General features: G+C 45.1%; 1 non-coding gene across 1 annotated transcript; it reads right to left on the bottom strand.

Annotated features, from left to right (window-relative positions):
• Positions 1 to 18,467: 18,467 nt before the first annotated feature.
• LOC121827035 (U1 spliceosomal RNA) lies at positions 18,468 to 18,632 on the bottom strand. The gene has a single exon (XR_006069181.2). It is a non-coding gene; the product is annotated as a U1 spliceosomal RNA (small nuclear RNA).
• Positions 18,633 to 19,377: the final 745 nt, after the last annotated feature.

Below are 19,377 nucleotides of genomic sequence, written 5' to 3'. Positions count from 1 at the left end.
CTCCCGGGCTCCCACCTGCTGCCTGAGCAGGTGCAGGGTCTTTGCTCAAGTCAGTGGTATCCAGGGGCTGGGCTGTGCTGAGAACAAAATCGATTAGCCTTCCTTGTTCCCGGACGTGCAAGAGCCAGGATACTGTGATTTCTCTTTGAAGCACACAAGCTCTTTATCCTTACGTAAAACCTTCACCTTGGTGTAAAGGTCATTAGTATTTTGCAGATAATAGCCAGGCGCGCCAATGAAAATTCCTCACTTTTCTAAATGCATTCTCTGTTGTAAAGAGTGCTTGTGCTTGGATAAAAGTCCTCTCCCCCCGCCCCCCACTTTGTCCTAATCTGTATACGGACCGTCTCTAGACAGAAACCTTCCTGTGTGGACAGACCCTTCCAGAATGTGTGGACATACCTGCATATGCTGTAAAGACTAATTGTAAGGACTCCGGTTATCCGTATAGGAACTCATCCCATCTGTATTAGGTGGCTTCCCAGGTCTTAGAAACTTCCTCCAAACTGCTTCAGTCTACACAGTGACCCTCGCCCCTTGCCATTCACTTTAAAGTTTACAAGGTATCTTCTAGACAAAATACTTGTTTGGGTCTCATAGGAAGTCACTGAAGTCACACAGATAGACGAGGAAGGGGATATAGAGACCCTGGAGGGGACCTGACCACCGTGACATCATCACCCAGGCCTTCACTGTGTGACCTAGAACTAACATTCCCAGGGTGCTACTCAAGGGTACCTCTTGGCGTGGAGAAGGGCTAGTCTTTGCCCCTGAAATACCCAGTAATGTTTCTTTCTGGTCAGGAATGAGATGGAGGTAGTAAAAGGTAATCTACCCATCCCATCCCTACATTTTGGTCCAGGTTGTTAGGAAAGGGGTAGCAACAGAAGAGAGAGGTGAGGGGGAGAGAGAGAGGATTGCTTCTCTGTGTGCCTCTCTCCTCCATTTACCTCCATCTCTGCCTCTTGAGTGTGTGGTTTGGTCCCAGAAGGCAGCCTCTTTGGGGAATTGCTTTAGCCTGTATTGATTCAACTCAAGACACCTGTCCTATTATATCAGAGACGTGTGGTACCTTCCGATATAGGTCTGTCGGCTTGACTTCCACCTAGCATTGTACCCTGTCTGTTTCATCAGGAAGAGATATGGAGGGATTATTCCCAGATGGTTCATGTGACATTCTAGAGTCCCCAGATGGGAACACCATTCCCAAATGACCTCGGGTTCCACAGGCGTTAATTCAGGCTGGGTGTAGAGAAGCTGGCTTTGACCACGTGGTCAGTGCCATTTAGTTTCAGCCAGTGCTGGCCATATGGGAAGAAGGACCCAGCCTCACCAGATGTTCCAAATTTCCAAACGAAGACAGAAATCTGGATATTTTTAAAGCAAAAATCCCTCAGCTTTTAAATGTTAAAATGAATTCAAATAAAAAAATGACTGTGTGGGCCAAATAAAACCTGTCTGTGGGCTGGTGCTGGCTGGTCTGCAAGCTCTGGTCTAGCCAGACGCTGTGCCTCACTGGCATGCAAGGGGCAAGCAGAGGAAGAGGGGGGCATGGTAATGCTGAGCCAGAGAAGTGGGAGAGAAGCCCGGGAGATGTAGTCATGTGCCTCCTCCAGGGAGCCCTCCTGCCCAGCCCTTCCTGACAGAAGGTGAGAGCAGGTCTCGGCTGAGAAACTCAACCTAGACTCTAGGAGCCTTGCTGGCTAACCAGATTTCTGAAGATATCACACAGTTCTGCATCCTATTGCTGGCACATAGTAGGTCCTCACTAAATAGAATCAACTGTGATTCATTTTCCTACATGCCTCAAACACAGAACAGGGTGCCTGCTATGCGTTCAGGCATTGCTTTGCGTCCTAAAGCAGATGACACAGTTTCCTATGAATAGTAGCTACCCAAGTTCATGTAATAGGTAAGGCAAAGGAGAAACAGACTGTAAGTAGTAACTTTAGAAAAAGGGGAAAATTTGCTGGGCGGTGGTGGCCACGCCTTTAATCCCAGCACTCGGGAAGCAGAGGCAGGCGGATCTCTGTGAGTTTAAGGCCAGCCTGGGATACAGAGTGAGTTCCAGGAAAGGCGCAAAGCTACACAGAAAAACCCTGTCTCGAAAAACAAAAAACACAAAAAAAGGGGGGGGGGATTTAAGTCAGTGTACCACAGAGATACCTACACATCTGTGCTTAGTGCATCACTATGTATAGTCGTCAAGCGACAGAATCAGCCTGGGTATCCATCAGCAGATGAATGGATAAAGAAAATGTGGTCTGTGTATACAAGGGAATTTTATAAAGCTGTAAAGAGGAATAAGTTATTGTTTGCAAGAAATTATATGGAACTGGAGATCATCTGTTTAAGTGAAATAAGCCAGACTTACAAGGACAATTATTGCATCTTTTCTGTCATATGTGGACCTAGATCATATTCATATATGTATGTATATATTTATGAATTAAAATACTATGAAACCCATTGCTGTGTACAATGAATAAATGCTAATAACCATTTAAATAAATACTGTATTTGAATGTGTGGTGGGAAGGAATGGTTGCCTATGGATACAGAAGACACTAGGGAAATGGCTCTTCCTGCATGTGGGTGACCTTCAAGCACAGACTCAAATGACTGACAGCTTGGACCAGGCCTCACAGCTGAGCTACCTGGTGTGAGTCCATATGGCAGAGTGGTTAATTCTCTGTGCTAACTTGACTGGGTTGGGGGGGATATACACATTGCTGGCACAACCTCATTTCTTTATTCACATTAGGTGTGTCTGAGAGCAGGTGTTGGAGATTAGATTCTAACCCATCACATAGATGTAAGAATTGTGTACCCCCAAATCTACTGAGGGTTAGGACAGAGTAAGTTCGCATTCTTTTCCACACCTGTAACATTCTCTTCTCCTGCCGAAGAACACTTAAGTACCTGATTCTCTGGCCTTCAAGGTGAAATCAACCTCTGGCTTCCCTGTGTTTCCAGAGAGGACATCAAATTGTGGGACTTCTCACTTGCATAGTTGTTTGAGTCAATTCTCATAATAAATTTCCTTCAATCTATTTTTGCATCTATATATCTATCTATGTTGTATGTATGTATGTATGTATGTATGTGCATATCTATCTATCTATCTATCTATCTATCTATCTATCTATCTATCTATCTATCTATCTATCTATTGTATCTATCTGTAGTGCTTTGAGCAATGTCCCCTCATAGGTTCATGGTCTTGAACACTTGGTCCCAGTTAGTGGTACTGTTTCGGGGAGGTTCTGGAACTTTTAGTAAGTGGTGCCTTGTTGGAGGAAGTACATCACAGGGGCCAGACATTGATGAGAGTTTTTGCCTCATGCAACTTTCAGTTTGCTGTCTCTGTTTCAGGCTTGCAGTTGAAATGTAGTCTCTCAGCTTCCTGCCCCAGCCTCCTGCTGCTGTGCATACCTGCCCCCTGCAACGTTATAGTTTCTCCTTCTAGAATCCCAAGCTCAAACAACTTTTTCCTTCTGTAAGTTGCCTTGGACTTGGCCTTTTATCACAACAACAAATGTAACTAATACAGAACTTGGTACCAGGAATGGGGTCTGTCTCTCTACCTATTTCTGTGTCTATCTATCTACCTATACATCCATCACTCATTCATGTCATTTGTGCTATTTCTTTTCAGAACTCCTATACCTGGACCTGGCAAGTCTACTCTTACGTATTTATTTATTTATTTAGGAAAAATGAGGACATCCATCTGCCATAAGAACTATAAAAGAGTGTCCAAAGCAGCTATATTTGTAATAATCCAGGGCTGGAGACAGCTTAGATGTCTATCCACAGTGGATGACATGGCACCCATACCTAGCACTATTAAAGGGGTCAAGAATCTGTGCTAGATAGGTCATAGACCCCAAAAGAAAATCCCATAATGTTCTGACAAATGGACATAATATTAACACAATGATTTATTACCATATGTAGATCAGAGAACCTCTCATCTCTCATCAGAGAAGCTTCTTCTTGCAGTAGATAGCAATTAACATAGAAACCCTTAACTGGTCACTGTGCAGAGAGCAAAATACTGCGGATATTCATATCACACACCCCGCTTCAAAGGCTCAGGGGTCTTTTCAGAAGAGGCAGGAAGATTGTTAAGAGCCAGATGTGGTGAATAACTTAAGTAAATGTTGTTCCCCAGACACAATATGGCAGATGAACTTATGAATTCATGGAGATTGTGACATCATGAATGGAACCTGTTAGAGCTCCAGCCAGACAAGATCCCAGTGTAGAAGAGGGAATGTTGCCACCACTCATTGAGGAGCTATTGACATTTCATGGCTGCTAAGAGAAGGAGAGTCCATTTTCTTTAATGAGGTGGCCCCTGACAAGCTGACCATACACTACAACAAGCCTCCATTCAAAGACTAGATGGACAACACAAACTCCCCAGCCCCAAAGAATGGGCTGAACTTACTGACTCCTCTCTAAAGTATACAGTTTTGGAAAGGAGAAATGAAAAGAAATAACTTTAAAGTTGAGAAACTTGACAAGTGCTTCCGCAGCCAGTGACCCAGGTCAATGTCACCAGTCATGAAGATAGCGGCTCCATGTCTGTGGTGGCGCTGTTTTGGGGTGTGCTTAGCCTTGGGGGAAATATGTCTCTGGTAAGCTATGGAAGATTGGTGGTCCATCTCTAATATCAGGTCTTGGGAGGCAGAGACAGGGGATCTCTGGGAATAGGTAGCTAACAAAGTCTTCAAAGTCTGTGTGAAGTGAGAGACCCTGCCTCAATAAAGTGAAGAGAGATAGAGGAAGATAACTGTTGTCAACCCTGACATGTATGTGCACATTCATGCGCAAGAACCCTCACATACGTGAACAGATGTACAGACATTCATGCACATCATACACACACACACACACACACACACACACACACACACTTCCACCTGAAGAACATTTTACAAAATCCTTAACCAGAGTTCTCCAAGTTGTCAAGGTTAGTAAAGCAAAAGAAGCCTGAGAAACTTCCAAGGCCAAGAAGGGCCCAAGGAGACAGGAGGGACAGATGTCACAGGATCCTGGGTCAGAAGGTGACATTTAGTCAAAGCAAAGGGAATCCGAGTACAGTGTGAACTACAGTTAGCAACAATGTGACCATGTGGCTCCTCGGCTGGGACAGAGTATCTTAGGAATGTGAGGTGATAACAGGAGGGGATCTGGGAAACAAGTGCAGGAACTCAGTCCTTGGCAATTTGCCTTGCATCGGAAATTCTAAGATTAAAATATTACTTAAAAAGCAATCTGAATTTTTATTTTTATTTTTATTTTATTTATTTATTTATTTATTTTTGTTTTCCGAGACAGGGTTTCTCTGTGTAGCTTTGCACCTTTCCTGGAACTCACTTGTAGCCCAGGCTGGCCTAGAACTCACAAAGATCCGCCTGCCTCTGCCTCCTGAGTACTAGGAATAAAGGCATGCGCCACCACAGCCCACAATCTGAATTTTTAAAACACACACACACACACATAATAGAAGAGTTTTAAATATGAAGTCTGAGGTCTGGGGGCCAGTGCAAAGGCTCAGCTTATAAGGCACTTGCCACCAAGTCTAATGAGCTAACTTAAATAAATAAATAAATAAATAAATAAATAAATAAATAAATAAATAAATAAATAAATGTGCGTATGTTGCAAACATCCTCAACAATGAAGCCAGGGCTCATTGAATAAGCACAAAACAGTTTTATTTTTCTCATGTGTCTTCACGTTTGCCTGAGCCCTGTTTTTTTTTTGTTTGTTTTGTTTTATTTTAAATTATTTTGTTATTGTTTTATGTGTTTGATTGGTTTGCCTGTCTGTGTACCCAGGGCCCTCAGGAGCTAGATGAGGGTGTCAGGTTCCCCGGAAGTGGAGTTACAGACGGTTGGGAACCGCCCTGTGTGCTCTGGGAATTGAACCGAGGTCCTCTGGAAGAGCAGCAGTCAGTGCTTTTAACCTCTGAGCCATCTCTCTACATCCCACCTCCACACACACTCACTTTGAGACCTGGCTGACCTGGAACTTGCTATGTAGACTAGGCTGTTCTTGAACTCGCAGAGCTCTGCTTGCCCTGCCTCTTAAGTGCTGTAATTCAACAGATGTAACCAGCTGAGGCCCAGGCTTTTTTGTTCCCTGGCCATAATCTGGAGAATACCTTCAATATTTTAGTGTTATTTTGGGGTTGTCCAGCGGTTGGAATTCTAGGAGCCCTATCATCCAGACTAACATAATAGTAAAATGGCTGTTGATCAGCTCAGAAGTTGCTTCTCTTAACCTGGTGGAGGCCCGAGCTGAGACCCCCCACAGGACAAAGGACAGGAGCAGAACACAGACCGGCCAGTTCTCTCTCCTTATTCTCTGCCTTTCTCCCCTGCTCCAATTTCTGGGGTCAAGTAGAGAAGGATGGGGTGCGCTCACTGGCTTTGTTTCCCTCTGGCTGTTCTCTGTAGCATGAATCCTAATTGGTCTTATAATGAAAACCCAGAGCCAGATATTGGGGTAAATGCTGGAAGATCAGAGGAACAAAGGAACAAGCAGTAGAGAAACTTCTCACCAAGACCAAATCCTCAGGCTAAAAGAGAGGTGAGATCCTGTCTCCAAGAATCCTCAGACTGAACACCTCTGAGTCCTCAGCCAAAAGGGCCTCCAACTCCTGTCTCCTCACGCCTTATATTCCTTCCTTTGCCCAGCCATTTCACTTCCTGTCTCAACCTTCCTAGTGCTGGGATTACAGGCATGTGACTCCCAAGTGCTGGGATTAAAGGTGTATGCCACCACTGCCTGGCTCTGTTTCTCTGTTAGACTGGAGTAATCTTGTGTAGTCTAGGGTGGCTTTGAACTTTAGGGAGATGCAGGTGAATCTCTGCCTCCCAAGTGCTAGGATTAAAGGTGTGTGCCACCACTGCCTGGCCTCTATTTTTAATCTAGGGGCTGGCTATGTCCTCTGGTCTTCAGGCAAATTTTGTTAAGAGTACACACAAAATATCACCACAGTTCTCCTCCACGTCTAGCCAGGAAAGTCACTGGAATCTTTGTCAATGGAAGCTCTTGGGGATCCCTTTGCCCTTTTGACCAGTGTTTCAAGAACGGCTGCTTTCCTTAGTGCCCACTACTGTTGATGTTAAGGTAAAACCACAACCCTTACCTCTGAAACACACTCCTTACCCCAAAGGGAAGAAGTGATAGTTTATTAAGGAACCATATATGAGTAGGCATGATCCAGGAACACAGATTCAGGTTCCGTCGCCCCCCCCCCCCGCCCCCCAAAAAGCTATACTCTGCTGTGAAATTAGTTCCATGAGATTTTGTTAGTTACAGGGGAAAAAGTCATAAATCAAATATTTGCCAAAAGACATTGGTGGGAGCCACAGGTAAATGGGTTATGGCAAAGTGGGGGAAATCCCTGCTATAGGTTCCAGTTGCTATATGATGCTATTCTTAGCTTTTGGGTTGGTGGAAGCTGCTGGTATGCTAAGAATAAATTTTAAGGGCTTTCTCTTCATCATATCTTTTAATATCCAGGCAGATCTCATTTCCCACATTGCTACATGAAACCGTTTAATAATTTATTTCCTCCACCTGGGATCCTAGTTCTGATACCAGCTGGATGTCCAACAGTTCAATTCAGTTCTGACAATCACGTTTAAAGGTTTTGATAGTCACAGGGTGTCAGGTCAGACACGGGGGTGGCTAGCCAGTGGATTGCTTTCAAAGGGAATAAAAATAACCCAAGATAATTGGGCTCTGGAGTTCTGGTTTGCAGCCTTTTAATTCACACTCTCCAAGTTCTGTCCTTTGGCCCTTAGTCTTTAACACAGGTGCAGCTCTGGTCTCTCTTTTTAATTTTATTAACTTTTTTTTTTCATTTATTTTGCATACTGACCAGAGTGTCCCCTCCTTCCTTTCCTCCCCTTCCCTCTCCCCAACTCCCATCTGCACCCCTCCAGATCCACTCCTCCTCCATCTCCATTCAGATAGGGGCAGGCCTCCCATGGCCTTGAACTGTAGCTTAGCAGTCAATTTGAGGTAGGACCTAGCTCCTCCCCTTGCATAAAGGCTGAGCAAGGTAATCCAGCATGAGGGACAGGTTCCCCAAAGCCAGCCAAGTGCCAGGGACAGGTCCCGATCCCACTGCTAGAGCCTTACAAAGAGACCAAACCACACAACTGCCACACACACATGCAGAAGGCCTAGGTCGTCCCATGCAGGCTCCCCAACTGCCAGCCTAGAGTCCATGCGTTCCCTCGGAGCTCAGGCCAGCTGTCTCCGTGGGCTTCTCCGTCATGACCTTGGCCTGCTTGGCTCATACAATCCCTCCTCCCTATCCTCAGGAGGATTTCCGGAGCTCCTCTGCCCAGTGCTTGGTTGTGGATCTCTGCATCTGCTTCCATTAGTTACTGGGCAAAGGCTCTCTGATGACAATTAGGGTGTTCACCGATCTGATCACAGTAGATGATTAGTTCAGGTACCTTCTCCACCATTGCTAGGAGTCAGCTGGGGTCATCCCTGTGGTCTCCTGGGAGTCTTCTTGTCTCTTCTTCCTCCTCCCCACCTTCATCTTCTGCTCACGTCATTTTGATGTCCTCCATTCAAAGACCATCAGGAAAGCAGCCCTGTTGCATTACTTCACCCAGGAGTCTCTTTCTATCCGCCCAGGAGAGGGAGGGTAGAGACGGGCAAGGAGGAATGGTTCCATCCAAATCAGCCTGGTGAACCAGCGAACTTACTGGAGCTACTCACAGGAGCATGGGAGACGGGCAGCTGTGCCACTGCGAAGCCTATCCTGGCATGGGTGATGGGTGCCTCATAAAACTGGCATCCCTGAAGATGCCTGGATATCTTCCAAACAGTTCCACTGACCAGCTTCCTCTCCTCCATCAGTTGCTGATCTCTACAAGAACCTCCGAGGGAGACCCCGTAAGTTTTTCTTGTAAGTTTCTTGTGGTTTTCATGAGCCCCCTACTTCCCCACAGGGGGAATATTTCAGGGTAGTGCTTAACAGCTAAGTGACTCTGAAGCCGATCAAGCGGCCTGCATTGCTCCAGGCGCAAGGAGAACACACATTATGAGGATCAAAGGTCAGAGGTAATCCACACCAAGTAAAAGTGTGTTCTGGATGATGTGTGCTCTTTGTTTCTTATTTCCTGTTCTCTGTCCCTCTGGGACAAATAAATCTCCTTTGTGCTGAGAACTTGCCCTTGGGAGTTCCTTTCACAGACTTCCACACATTGTCTTCTGACCTCCACATACATGTTAGAGCATGTGTATACTCATATATACATAACAAATGAATATTGTTGTTGAAAACTTAGGCAGTCTTTTAATAAAAAACTCAGAGCCAGATATCAGGGTGTTGCTAGAGTTTTCCTGCCTTGCCCACAGTCAGGACAAATCTCTGTCACCCGCCAGTCCCACAGCCACTCAGACCCAACCAAGTAAACACAGAGACTGATATTGCTTACAAACTGTATGGCCGTGGCAGGCTTCTTGCTAACTCTTCTTATAGCTTAAATTAATCCATTTCTATAAATCTATACCTTGCCACGTGGCTGGTGGCCTACCGGCATCTTCACATGCTGCTGGTCATGGCGGCATCTGGCAGTCAGTCCTTCTGCCTTCCTGTCCTTTTATTTCTCCTCTCTGTTAGTCCCGCCTATCCTTCCTGCCTAGCCACAGCCGATCAGGTTTTATTTATTGATCAATCAGAACAACTTGACATACAGACCATCCCCCAGCACAGCCAAGTGCAGACCATCTCAGACACCTGCACTCAGGCCCATGGTCCTAATCATCCTCTATGCGGACCTGCTGGGTAACGCCACAAAGAACCCAAGAAGGGCTCCCACAGGACATACAGAACATCCCACAGCATCAGGGTGAAAGCTGAAAGATCAGAGAAACAGAACAGCCAGCCACTACTTCTTACCTTTACAAAATCCCCAGCCTAAGGAGAGTGAGTTCCTGGTTTTTCATGCCTTACATACCTTTCTCTGCCCTGCCATTTTACACCCTGGGGTTAAAAGTATGTGTGTGCTTCCCAAGCAAAGGCATGCGATCTCAAGTGCTGGGAATAAAGCTGTGTGCACCACTGCCTGGCTGTTTCTCTCCTAGACTGGATCAATCTCTTGTAGCCCAGTGTGGTCTTGAACTCACAGATCCAGATGGATCACTGCCTCCTGAGTGGTAGGATTAAAGATATTGTGCCACCACTGCCTGACATCTATGTTTAATCTAGTGCCTGGCTCTGTCCTCTGATCCTCAGGCAAGTTTATTAGGATACACAATATATCACCACAAAATATAAAAATAAATAAAGCCTAGAGAGAAAGGTCAGCAATAATATAGGCTGGCTGCTTCTTCCACAGGACCCAAGTGCAGTTCCTAGCACCCATACCAGATGTCTCCCACTCACCTGTAACTCCAGCTTCAAGGGGTCCAACACTTCTTCTGGTCTTCAAGGCATTAGCATACACCCCCACACCCCTCAAATAGGGAGGGGATAAAATAAAAATCTTTCAGCCGGGTGGTGGTGGTGCATGCCTTTAGTCCCAGCACTGAGAGGCAGAAGCAGGTGGATCTCTGTGAGTTCAAGGCCAGCCTGGGCTCCAAAGCGAGTTCCAGGAAAAGGCGCAAAGCTACACAGAGAAACCATCTCGAAAAACCAAAATAAATAAATAAATAAATAAACAAACAAATAAATAAATAAACAAAAATTTTGAGTTAGAGGGAGGAGACTTGGATGGAGCAAGGAAATCCAGGGGGAAATGATGTAATACATTTTAATAAAATAATGTACAGACTGGAGAGATGGTTCTGTGGTTAGGAGCACTTTTAGCTCTTGCAGAGAATCTGGGTTCAATTCCCAGTACCCCATGGTAGCTTGCAGCCTTCTGTAACTCCAATCTCAGGTAATCTGAAGCCCTCTTCTGACCCTTGAGGACAAGGTATGTATGTATCGTATGTATGTACAAGCAGGCAAAACACTTGTACACAAAACTCCCAAATTTACATGGCTGGGCGTTAGTACTAGCCTAGCATACACCAGGCCTCGCGTCCAACACCTAGCATCTCATAATTGGGCATGTTGGTGTATGCCTGTAATGTCAGCACTTGGGAGGCAGAAGCAAGAGGATCAGAAATTCAAGGTCATTCTTGGGTACATAGTCAGTTCAAGGCCAATCTGGGCTACAGGAGACTGTCAGAAAGAAGAAAGAAAAAAGAAAAGAAAAAAGATGGAAGGAAGAAAGAAGGTCTCACGAGATTTGGATTTACTTGGTGTTCACTTGACATTTTATGTTTACTTGACATGAGCTAAAGTCATCTGAGAGAAGGGAACCTCAACTAAGAAAATGCCTCTCCGGGGCTGGAGAGATGACTCAGAGGTTAAGAGCACTGGTTGCTCTTCCCGAGGTCCTGAGTTCAATTCCCAGCACCCACAAGGTGGCTCACAGCCATCTGTAATGAGATCTGGTGCCTCTTCTGATGTGCAGGTATAGATGCAGGCAGAACACTGCATACATAATAAATAAATCTTTAAAAAAAAGAAAATGCCTCCATAAGATGGGGATCTAAGCAAGCCTACAGATGAAGGACATTTTCTTAATTAGTGATTGATAAGGGAGGGTCCAGCCCATGGTGGGTGGTGCCATCCCTGTGCTGGTGGTCCTGAGTTCTGTAAGAAAGCAGGGTGAGTAAGTCATGGGGAGCAAGCTGGTAAGCAGCACCCCTCCATGGCCTCTGTGTCAGCTCCTGCCTCCAGGTTCCTGCCCTGTTTGAGTTCCTGTCCTGAATTCCTTCGATAATGAACAGAGATGTCGAAGAGTAATCCCAAGCCCTTTCCTCCCCAAGGTTCTTTGGTCATGGTGTTTCATCACAGCCATTGTAACTCTGACTAAGACATTTGGGTTACTGTGCTCTTTACATTTTGTTAGCTTTGTTATAAAACCTTACAAATAGAAAAATATCACACATCAGAATTAACCACACCCAAAGTCCCTACTTCTCAGTGAACTTCTACATAATTAGAGTAGCCATTAGGAATGGACTTTGTGGAGCTTCATCCTGGATTTGTACTTTCACGGTCAAATATATTTTTATGCACTTATCCTCCACCCCAAACTAAAAATCTGTAGCAGAGTTAGGAGCAGAAGAAAGGAAGTGGGCTAGCTGTACATTGGGTGTGTGTGATTCGCTGTGTTAATGCATCTAATTTACAGGAGGGCACATGTGTCAGGCAAGAAGTCATCACTTAAATGGGAAAGGAGTTGTACAGATTTTGTGTACATCCTAAATGTCATCTGCATTAGTTATTTTTGCATCCCCATGACCAAAATACCTGGCAGAGACAACTTAAAAGGAGGAACAATTTATTCTGGCTTGGTGTCGGAGGGTTTTAGTCCATCGTGGCAGAGAAGACATTGTGGAGGTCAGTTCATGGTGGCTGGAGCAAGAGGCTGTCCCACAAGTAGACCAGGAAGCAGAGAGAAAATAGGAGTCAGGTACAACCTGGAAGGGTCTGTACCTAGTGACCTACTTCTGTCTGTTATACCCCTCCTAAAGATTCCACGGCATCTCTAACAGCGCCTCCAGCTGGAGATAAGCCTTTACAGCATGAGCCCCTGGAAGCTGTGAGTGCATCTTAGATGTAATTCACAAAAGCATCTGTAACACGAATCTTTTTTTTTTTTTCCTGGTTTTTCGAGACAGGGTTTCTCTCTGTGGCTTTGCGCCTCTCCTGGAACTCACTTGGTAGCCCAGGCTGGCCTCACACTCACAGAGATCCGCTTGGCTCTGCCTCCCAAGTTCTGGGATTAAAGGCATGATCCACCACCGCCCGGCTACTAATCTTTTTATTTAAAATTTTTTTTTATTTAACTTTATTTTGCCATGGGTGTCGGGTTCCCTGGAACTGGAGTTACAGACAGTTGTAAGTTGCCAGGTGAGTGCTGGGAATTTAACTCTGGTCCTCTGGAAGAGCAGCCAGTGCTCTTAGCCACTGAGCCATCTCTCCAGCCCTGTAACACGAATTTTAAAAGGTAATAATAATAAAAACCTAAACCTGGAGCCAAATATTTGGAGTGAAAGCTGAAAGATCAGAATGGAATAAGCCAGCCACAAGTTCTTACTGCTAGGAAGTCCTCAGCCTAAGAGAGCTACTTCCTGCATACTCACGTCTTACATACCTTCCTGTGCCCTGTCATCTTACTTCCTCTCTTAGCCCAGCTACATCACTTCCTCTTTCTGCCCAGATCTATCACTTCCTGTCTGTCTGTGCAGACCTCCAGGCCTCTATGGTTGACTAGTGCTGGGATTAAAGGCCTGTGCCACCAGCCTGGCTCTGTTCCCAGTGTGGCCTTGAACTCACAGAGATCTAGATGAGTCTCCGCCTCCCGAATGCTAGGATTAGAGGCGTGTGCTACCATTGCCTGATCTCTATGTTTAATATAGTGACTGGCTTTGTTCTCTGTTCCCCAGGCAAGCTTTATTTGCTAGAGCACAAATAAAACATCACCACAAGCATTCTGTGGGGTAGTTGGAGTCCTGCGGAATCTGCCATGACATGCATGTGGTCTGTTTTGGGTAGCGAGACTCCTTCCTTCCTTCTTCTTCTGTTTTGAGACACAGTTTCAAGTAGTCCAGTCTGGCCTCCCTCAAACTTGCTATACAGCAAGGAGTGACCTTGCACTTCTAAACCTCTTGTGTCCACCTCCTGAATTCTAGGATTACAGGTGTACACTACCACACCCAGTTTTATGTGGTGCTGGGGCTCAAACCCAGGGCTGCGTGCATGCTAGGTGAGCGCTCTACCAGCTGAGTTACATCCTCAGCCAGCCCCTCTTTGTTTTCTGTATCACTGGAAAACAGCATCCCAGTCAGGTGCCACACCTACGTCCTGCTTTCCCTCTTCTTCAGGCGTGACCTTGTGGCTAGTCTCTAGGGTTGGAAGGTTGCAAAGGTTGCATATCATCTTCAGGCTTGGCCAAGGAAATGTGTCTCTGTGGCTCTATCTGTCTCTGTCTCATCATCTGTAGGAGCATCCCAAGCGACTAAGGAGCAGCTCATCTGTGCAGAAAGCATCTCCAAGTGAGAAAAAAAAACTTGGTTGATGTCAGGACTCTGGTTAGGAGGAATTTTGATGCTCCTTGAATCTGTCTCCATGGTACTTCCAATTCTTGGGGTTGATGTGCTCACTCTTGCTGTCCTGCTCTGCCCCTTTATGCTCTTGCTTACCATGACTCCCCTGGGGCCAATCTCTCCCTCAGGCAGCCTTCTGGCTGTTCTCATTTCTAGGCAGCTGTCTCTTTGCCACACATAGATTCTGCATTGAGCCCTCTGTGAGCCCTGCAAGGGTGGCCTGGTCCACAGTGTTCACAGTGGCATCCTTCCCACTCCCAAACATGAGGGACCCACATCCTTATCTCTCCTTTCACTCAGGCATCAAGATGTTTTCAAATATAGATATGATGAAACCAATAGATAAGAAGAGAAAATCCATTGAAAGAGCAGCTTTTTATAGACAAGGAGGCATGCAATGCCACACAGAAATGCACAGGGAAGCACAGGGGTGGTCAGGAGGCACTGGGAATAAGGAGAATTGGTGAGCAAGAGACATTATCGTGTTTTGTGAAATCAAGGTTAGAATTTGTTAATGTTAACAGTTTCAGTGGCTCTGAGAACAGGTTGTCTTTAATGCCTGGTACCTTTCTTGGAGTCCTGAGGACAGAGAATAATTACCCAGAGCATGATGGGCACAACGGAAGTGTGGGTGGATGGTGTGTATGGGTTTGGGGGTGGATTCTAGATTGTGTGAGCTGCATAGGGAAACCACAATCACAGACATGTTAGCCATGTTTATTTAGAGGAACAGAATTGACAGAATGGCTTTTTATTTTTCATTTTGTTTTTTTGAGACAGGGTCTCAAGAATGGATATTATATAGGGGCTTTATTAGAATGCTTCACACAATATGGACTAGGTAGTCCAACAATGGCTATCTGAACATTAGAGAGGGTGAGAGCCCAGTAGCTGCTCAGGCCACAAAGCTGCATGCCTCAGCTGTCTTAATCTAGTGTTGAGGGCCTAGAGGATTCCTGGAGAGCCACTGACCTTCAGTCCACATTGGAAGATGGGACAATCTGGGCTCTGATGTCAGCACAGGATGGCTGGCCGCAGAGGCAGCAACAACAGTGTAGATACACTCGCGGGCAAAGACTTAAGCAGGCAGGCAAAAGCCATTCTGCTCTTCTCTCAGGTCTCTTTATCTGAGCAGCAAAATGCGCCACTCTTGGCGAGAGTCTTCCCCTTCTAATGCTTCTAGGAAACATACTCTGGATGCATTTTTTTTTTTTTCCGGAGCTGAGGACCGAACCCATGGCCTTGCGTTTGCTAGGCAAGCACTATACCACTGAGCTAAATCCCCAACCCCTGGATGCATATTTTTAATTATCAATTTGACACAATCTAGAATCATCTATGAAAGGTATCTCAATAACGGACTGTCTGAATCAGGCTGGATCCTGGACATGCCATTGAGGGGTTGTCTTGATTAAATGCACAACTCTGCCCACTATGGGTGGCACTGGTTCCTGAGGAGGGAGGATCCTGGCTTGTATAAACATGGAGAAAATGAGCTGAGCACTAGCGTTTCACTTATTAATGGACTGCTCTTTGCTCTTGACTATGGCTGTAACGTGACTGGCTGCTCCATGTTCCTGCTGTCTTAACTTCCCCACAATGGTGGATTGCAACCTGGAAGCGTGAGCCAAATGACCCTTTTTTTCCCTCAAATTGCTTTTGCCAGAACATTTTATCATTGTTACAGGAAATGAACCTGCCTCAGACAGATGGGTCTCTTAGTCGAACCCAAGTCCAGTCAAGTTGACAACTAAGATTAGGCATCGTAACAGATGAGTATTTGGCATGTCTAGAAAGATAGTTAGTCCACTACAGAGTTTTCAAGACCTCAAGATGTCAAGGCACAAACAAACACCATTTAGACTGAAACATAGACAAACATATAAACTGAAAATACATGATTCATATCCAAGGCCTGTTGGTCAGGAATCCACTGGTTTTGAAGGGAGATGTTTACCTCACTGTCTGAACTGTAGATGACCTCCTGTAAGGTTTGAGGTTTGCAGTATTTTCTTGCATAGATCATCCCTTAGGAACTCAAAAGTGACCCCTTCACAGGATTTTAGCCTCCAAGATTGCCATTTTGGCCTTACAAAGAGGGCACACTGAATACTGACATCTAGTGGTACTATTTCAGAACTGCAACCAGCGTCCCTTGCAATGTGGCAGCCGGCTTAATTCTCTTGGAATGTTTCAACCTCAGATGTGGAGATTTGAGAGACACTTCTCTCAGGAGTTCCTTGGGATCCTTCCTCTTTGAGTTATAGAAGTTTCTAGACTGCATGGTTTCCATATAGTCTCCTAAATCTACTCCTTTTTTTGTTTTATTTTTAGTTTATTAAATTTGTTATTTGACAGTTCCATACAGGTATATACTACAATGACAGCCTTCAATCTCACCCACCCTCTTTTATCTCTCTGCCGCTCTTGTTAAATTCCCTCCTCCACATAGATCTCTTTATTCCACTCATGTCTTCTGGTTTTGTTTGGAGACTCAGAGTTTAACCATTGGTGTCTGTCATCGTCTGCTTAGAAGGATCTGCGGGAGCCTGGTAAACTCACCAGTAGGTTCAGAACTCAAGGCCGGGTGGTTGTGGTGCACGCCTTTAATCCCAGCACTCGGGAGGCAGAGGCAGGCGGATCTCTGTGAGTTCGAGGCCAGCCTGGACTACCAAGTGAGTTCCAGGAAAAGGAGCAAAGCTACACGGAGAAACCCTGTCTCAAACAAACAAACAAACAAACAAACAAACAAACAAACAAAAAACAAAAAACAAAACAAAACAAAAAAACAGAACTCAAAGCAATGGCTCCCTCTCTCACAGAATTTATCAATAGCCAATAACTCATGAGAGAGGGTGTGAAATTTACAAACTACACTACCAACCTGCCCGGTGAGACCAGTCCTTCTGTGTGATAGAGGCATGACTTTTACTGGGATAGCCAATCACTCTCTGATTGAATTTGAGGCATGCCTCACAGGAGGGAATCTACCCTTGCTACTATAAACCTAGTCAGGAACTCACTTGCTCTCAGAGGGAACTAAGTACTATTTTTCAGCTAAGTTGACATAGCATCAAACTACCATCTAAATATGTTTATACCTGTACATAGTTAATCAAAGAAACTTGTCTTTGCAGTGAACAGTGGTGAATGCAGAAACTCGTGGCTGTATAAGATGTTGAAAATAAGTGACAGCTGAGTTCATCCTTCAGCAAGACTTTTATACCTTTCCCTCTGGGCCGTGATTCTCAATCTTCCTAATTCTACGATCCTTTAATACAGGTCCTAATGTTGTCATGGACCAACCATAAAATTATTTTTATTACCACTTCATAACTATAATTTTGCTATTGTTATGAATAGGAATGTAAACATCTAACATGCAGAATATCTGGTATGTGACCACTGTGAAACTGTCGTTCAATCCCTAAAAGGGTCATGACCCATAGGTTGAGAACCATTGCTCTAGGGCTTAGGGACCATTACAGATGAGGAGGCAGAAAGAACATGAGAGGTAAAAGACAGGGAGGGAAGGGCCATGACCTACTGTCTTCTGCATATGGCACAGCCAATGTAATCGTGAGCTTGCAGTAGATTCCATTACCGGCACTGGGTCTGCACATGACTGGCCTTGACAATAAACCATTTTGTAAAGAGTCTCACAGGGAGATAATGCTTTTGTACACTGCTTTAATAGAATGCTGATTGGCCAGTAGCCAGGCAGGAAGTACAGGCAGGATAAGTAGACAGGAGAATTCTGGGAGGAGGAAGGCTGAGTGAGGAGACGCCATCCCGCCATCCAGAGAGCAGCATGTAGTGACACACAAGTAAAGCCATGGAACACATGGCAACATATAGATTAACGGAAATGGGCTGAGTTTAAGTGTAAGAGCTAGTCAGTGGTAGGCCTGAGCTAATGGCTGAGCAGTTTTAATTAAAAAAAAAAAAAAGAGTCTCACAGGGCCTCCATATTTAACTTTCCTGACTGACTCTCTCGGTGGGCTGCTGCAAAGGGCTGCCATGTATCTGGTGGGGGAAATTCTAGAATGTTATGAAAGTTGTCTTTCAGACTTCAGATATGTAGCTATCCTAGTATATTCTCACACAGCGAGGAGAGCAAGAAATGGAAGGAGAGAGAGAGAGAGAGAGAGAGAGAGAGAGAGAGAGAGAGAGAGAGAGAGAGAGAGAGAGAGCTAGTTCCAGTGCCTTTCCCACCACATAAAACACTATGCCATCATGGGGGCAGCACCCTCATCACTTCATCTAAAACCAATCACTCAAAAACGTACCACTTCTAAATGCCATTTCATTCAGGGTTGTGAGAACACAGTCCCCCCACTACCACAAAGTATGCAGTCAAGTTTTCCAAATTTGGGGAGACTGCAGGGGCCAGCACATCCGGAGTGTAATGGATAAACCTCACCCTGGGAAGACCACCTTTGTGATCATGGTATCTTCCCTGCCAGGTTAAATATCATGATATAAATTTCAGAAGTAGAATTAAAAAGTAATTGTGCCTCACTCTTTAATCCGGCCGTGGTGGTGATGAGTTGGGGACAACATACAAGCCTCCCCATGTGACTACACATGTGGAAAGAAAGATGATAGAACATGGATATGGAGGTCTGATGGGTCACAACGAGGGAGACATTTTATTTGAAATAACCAGAGAAAGTATTTAAAAAGTTTTTTTTTTTGAAAAGATTCATTTATCTATTATACATAGTGTTCTGTCTACACATGTCCTTGCAGGCCAGAAGAGGGCACCAGATCTCATTACAGGTGGTTGTGAGCCACTATGTGGTTGCTGGAAATTGAACTCAGGACCTCTGGGTCAGTGCTCTTAACCACTGAGCCATCTCTCCAGCCCCTAAAGTTTTTTTTTCAAATTGATTTATATGTATGAGTGTTTTGCCTGTATGTATGTATGAGCACCATGTGTGTGCAGTATCCAAGCATCAGATCCCCTGAAACTGAAATTACAGACATAATGTATGTCCTGGGAACTGAACCCAGGACCTCTGGGTACTGAACGCAGGTCCTCTGAAAGAGGAACAAGAGCTGTTAACTGCTGAGCCATCTCTCCAGCCTCCAGGAGAGGTGCTCTGAGATAGAAACAAAAGGTGGTACAGGGAGCATGAGAAGAAGCTATAGTTAGTGGCCATCAGGCAGTTGTAAGAGCAAATGCAGAGGCCCAGTACAGGGCTGAAGACTCTGAGG

The sequence above is a fragment of the Peromyscus maniculatus genome, chromosome 1 (assembly GCF_049852395.1).
Source record: "Peromyscus maniculatus bairdii isolate BWxNUB_F1_BW_parent chromosome 1, HU_Pman_BW_mat_3.1, whole genome shotgun sequence".
NCBI lineage: Eukaryota > Metazoa > Chordata > Mammalia > Rodentia > Cricetidae > Peromyscus > Peromyscus maniculatus.
This window is presented reverse-complemented; position numbering and strand designations above follow the sequence as displayed.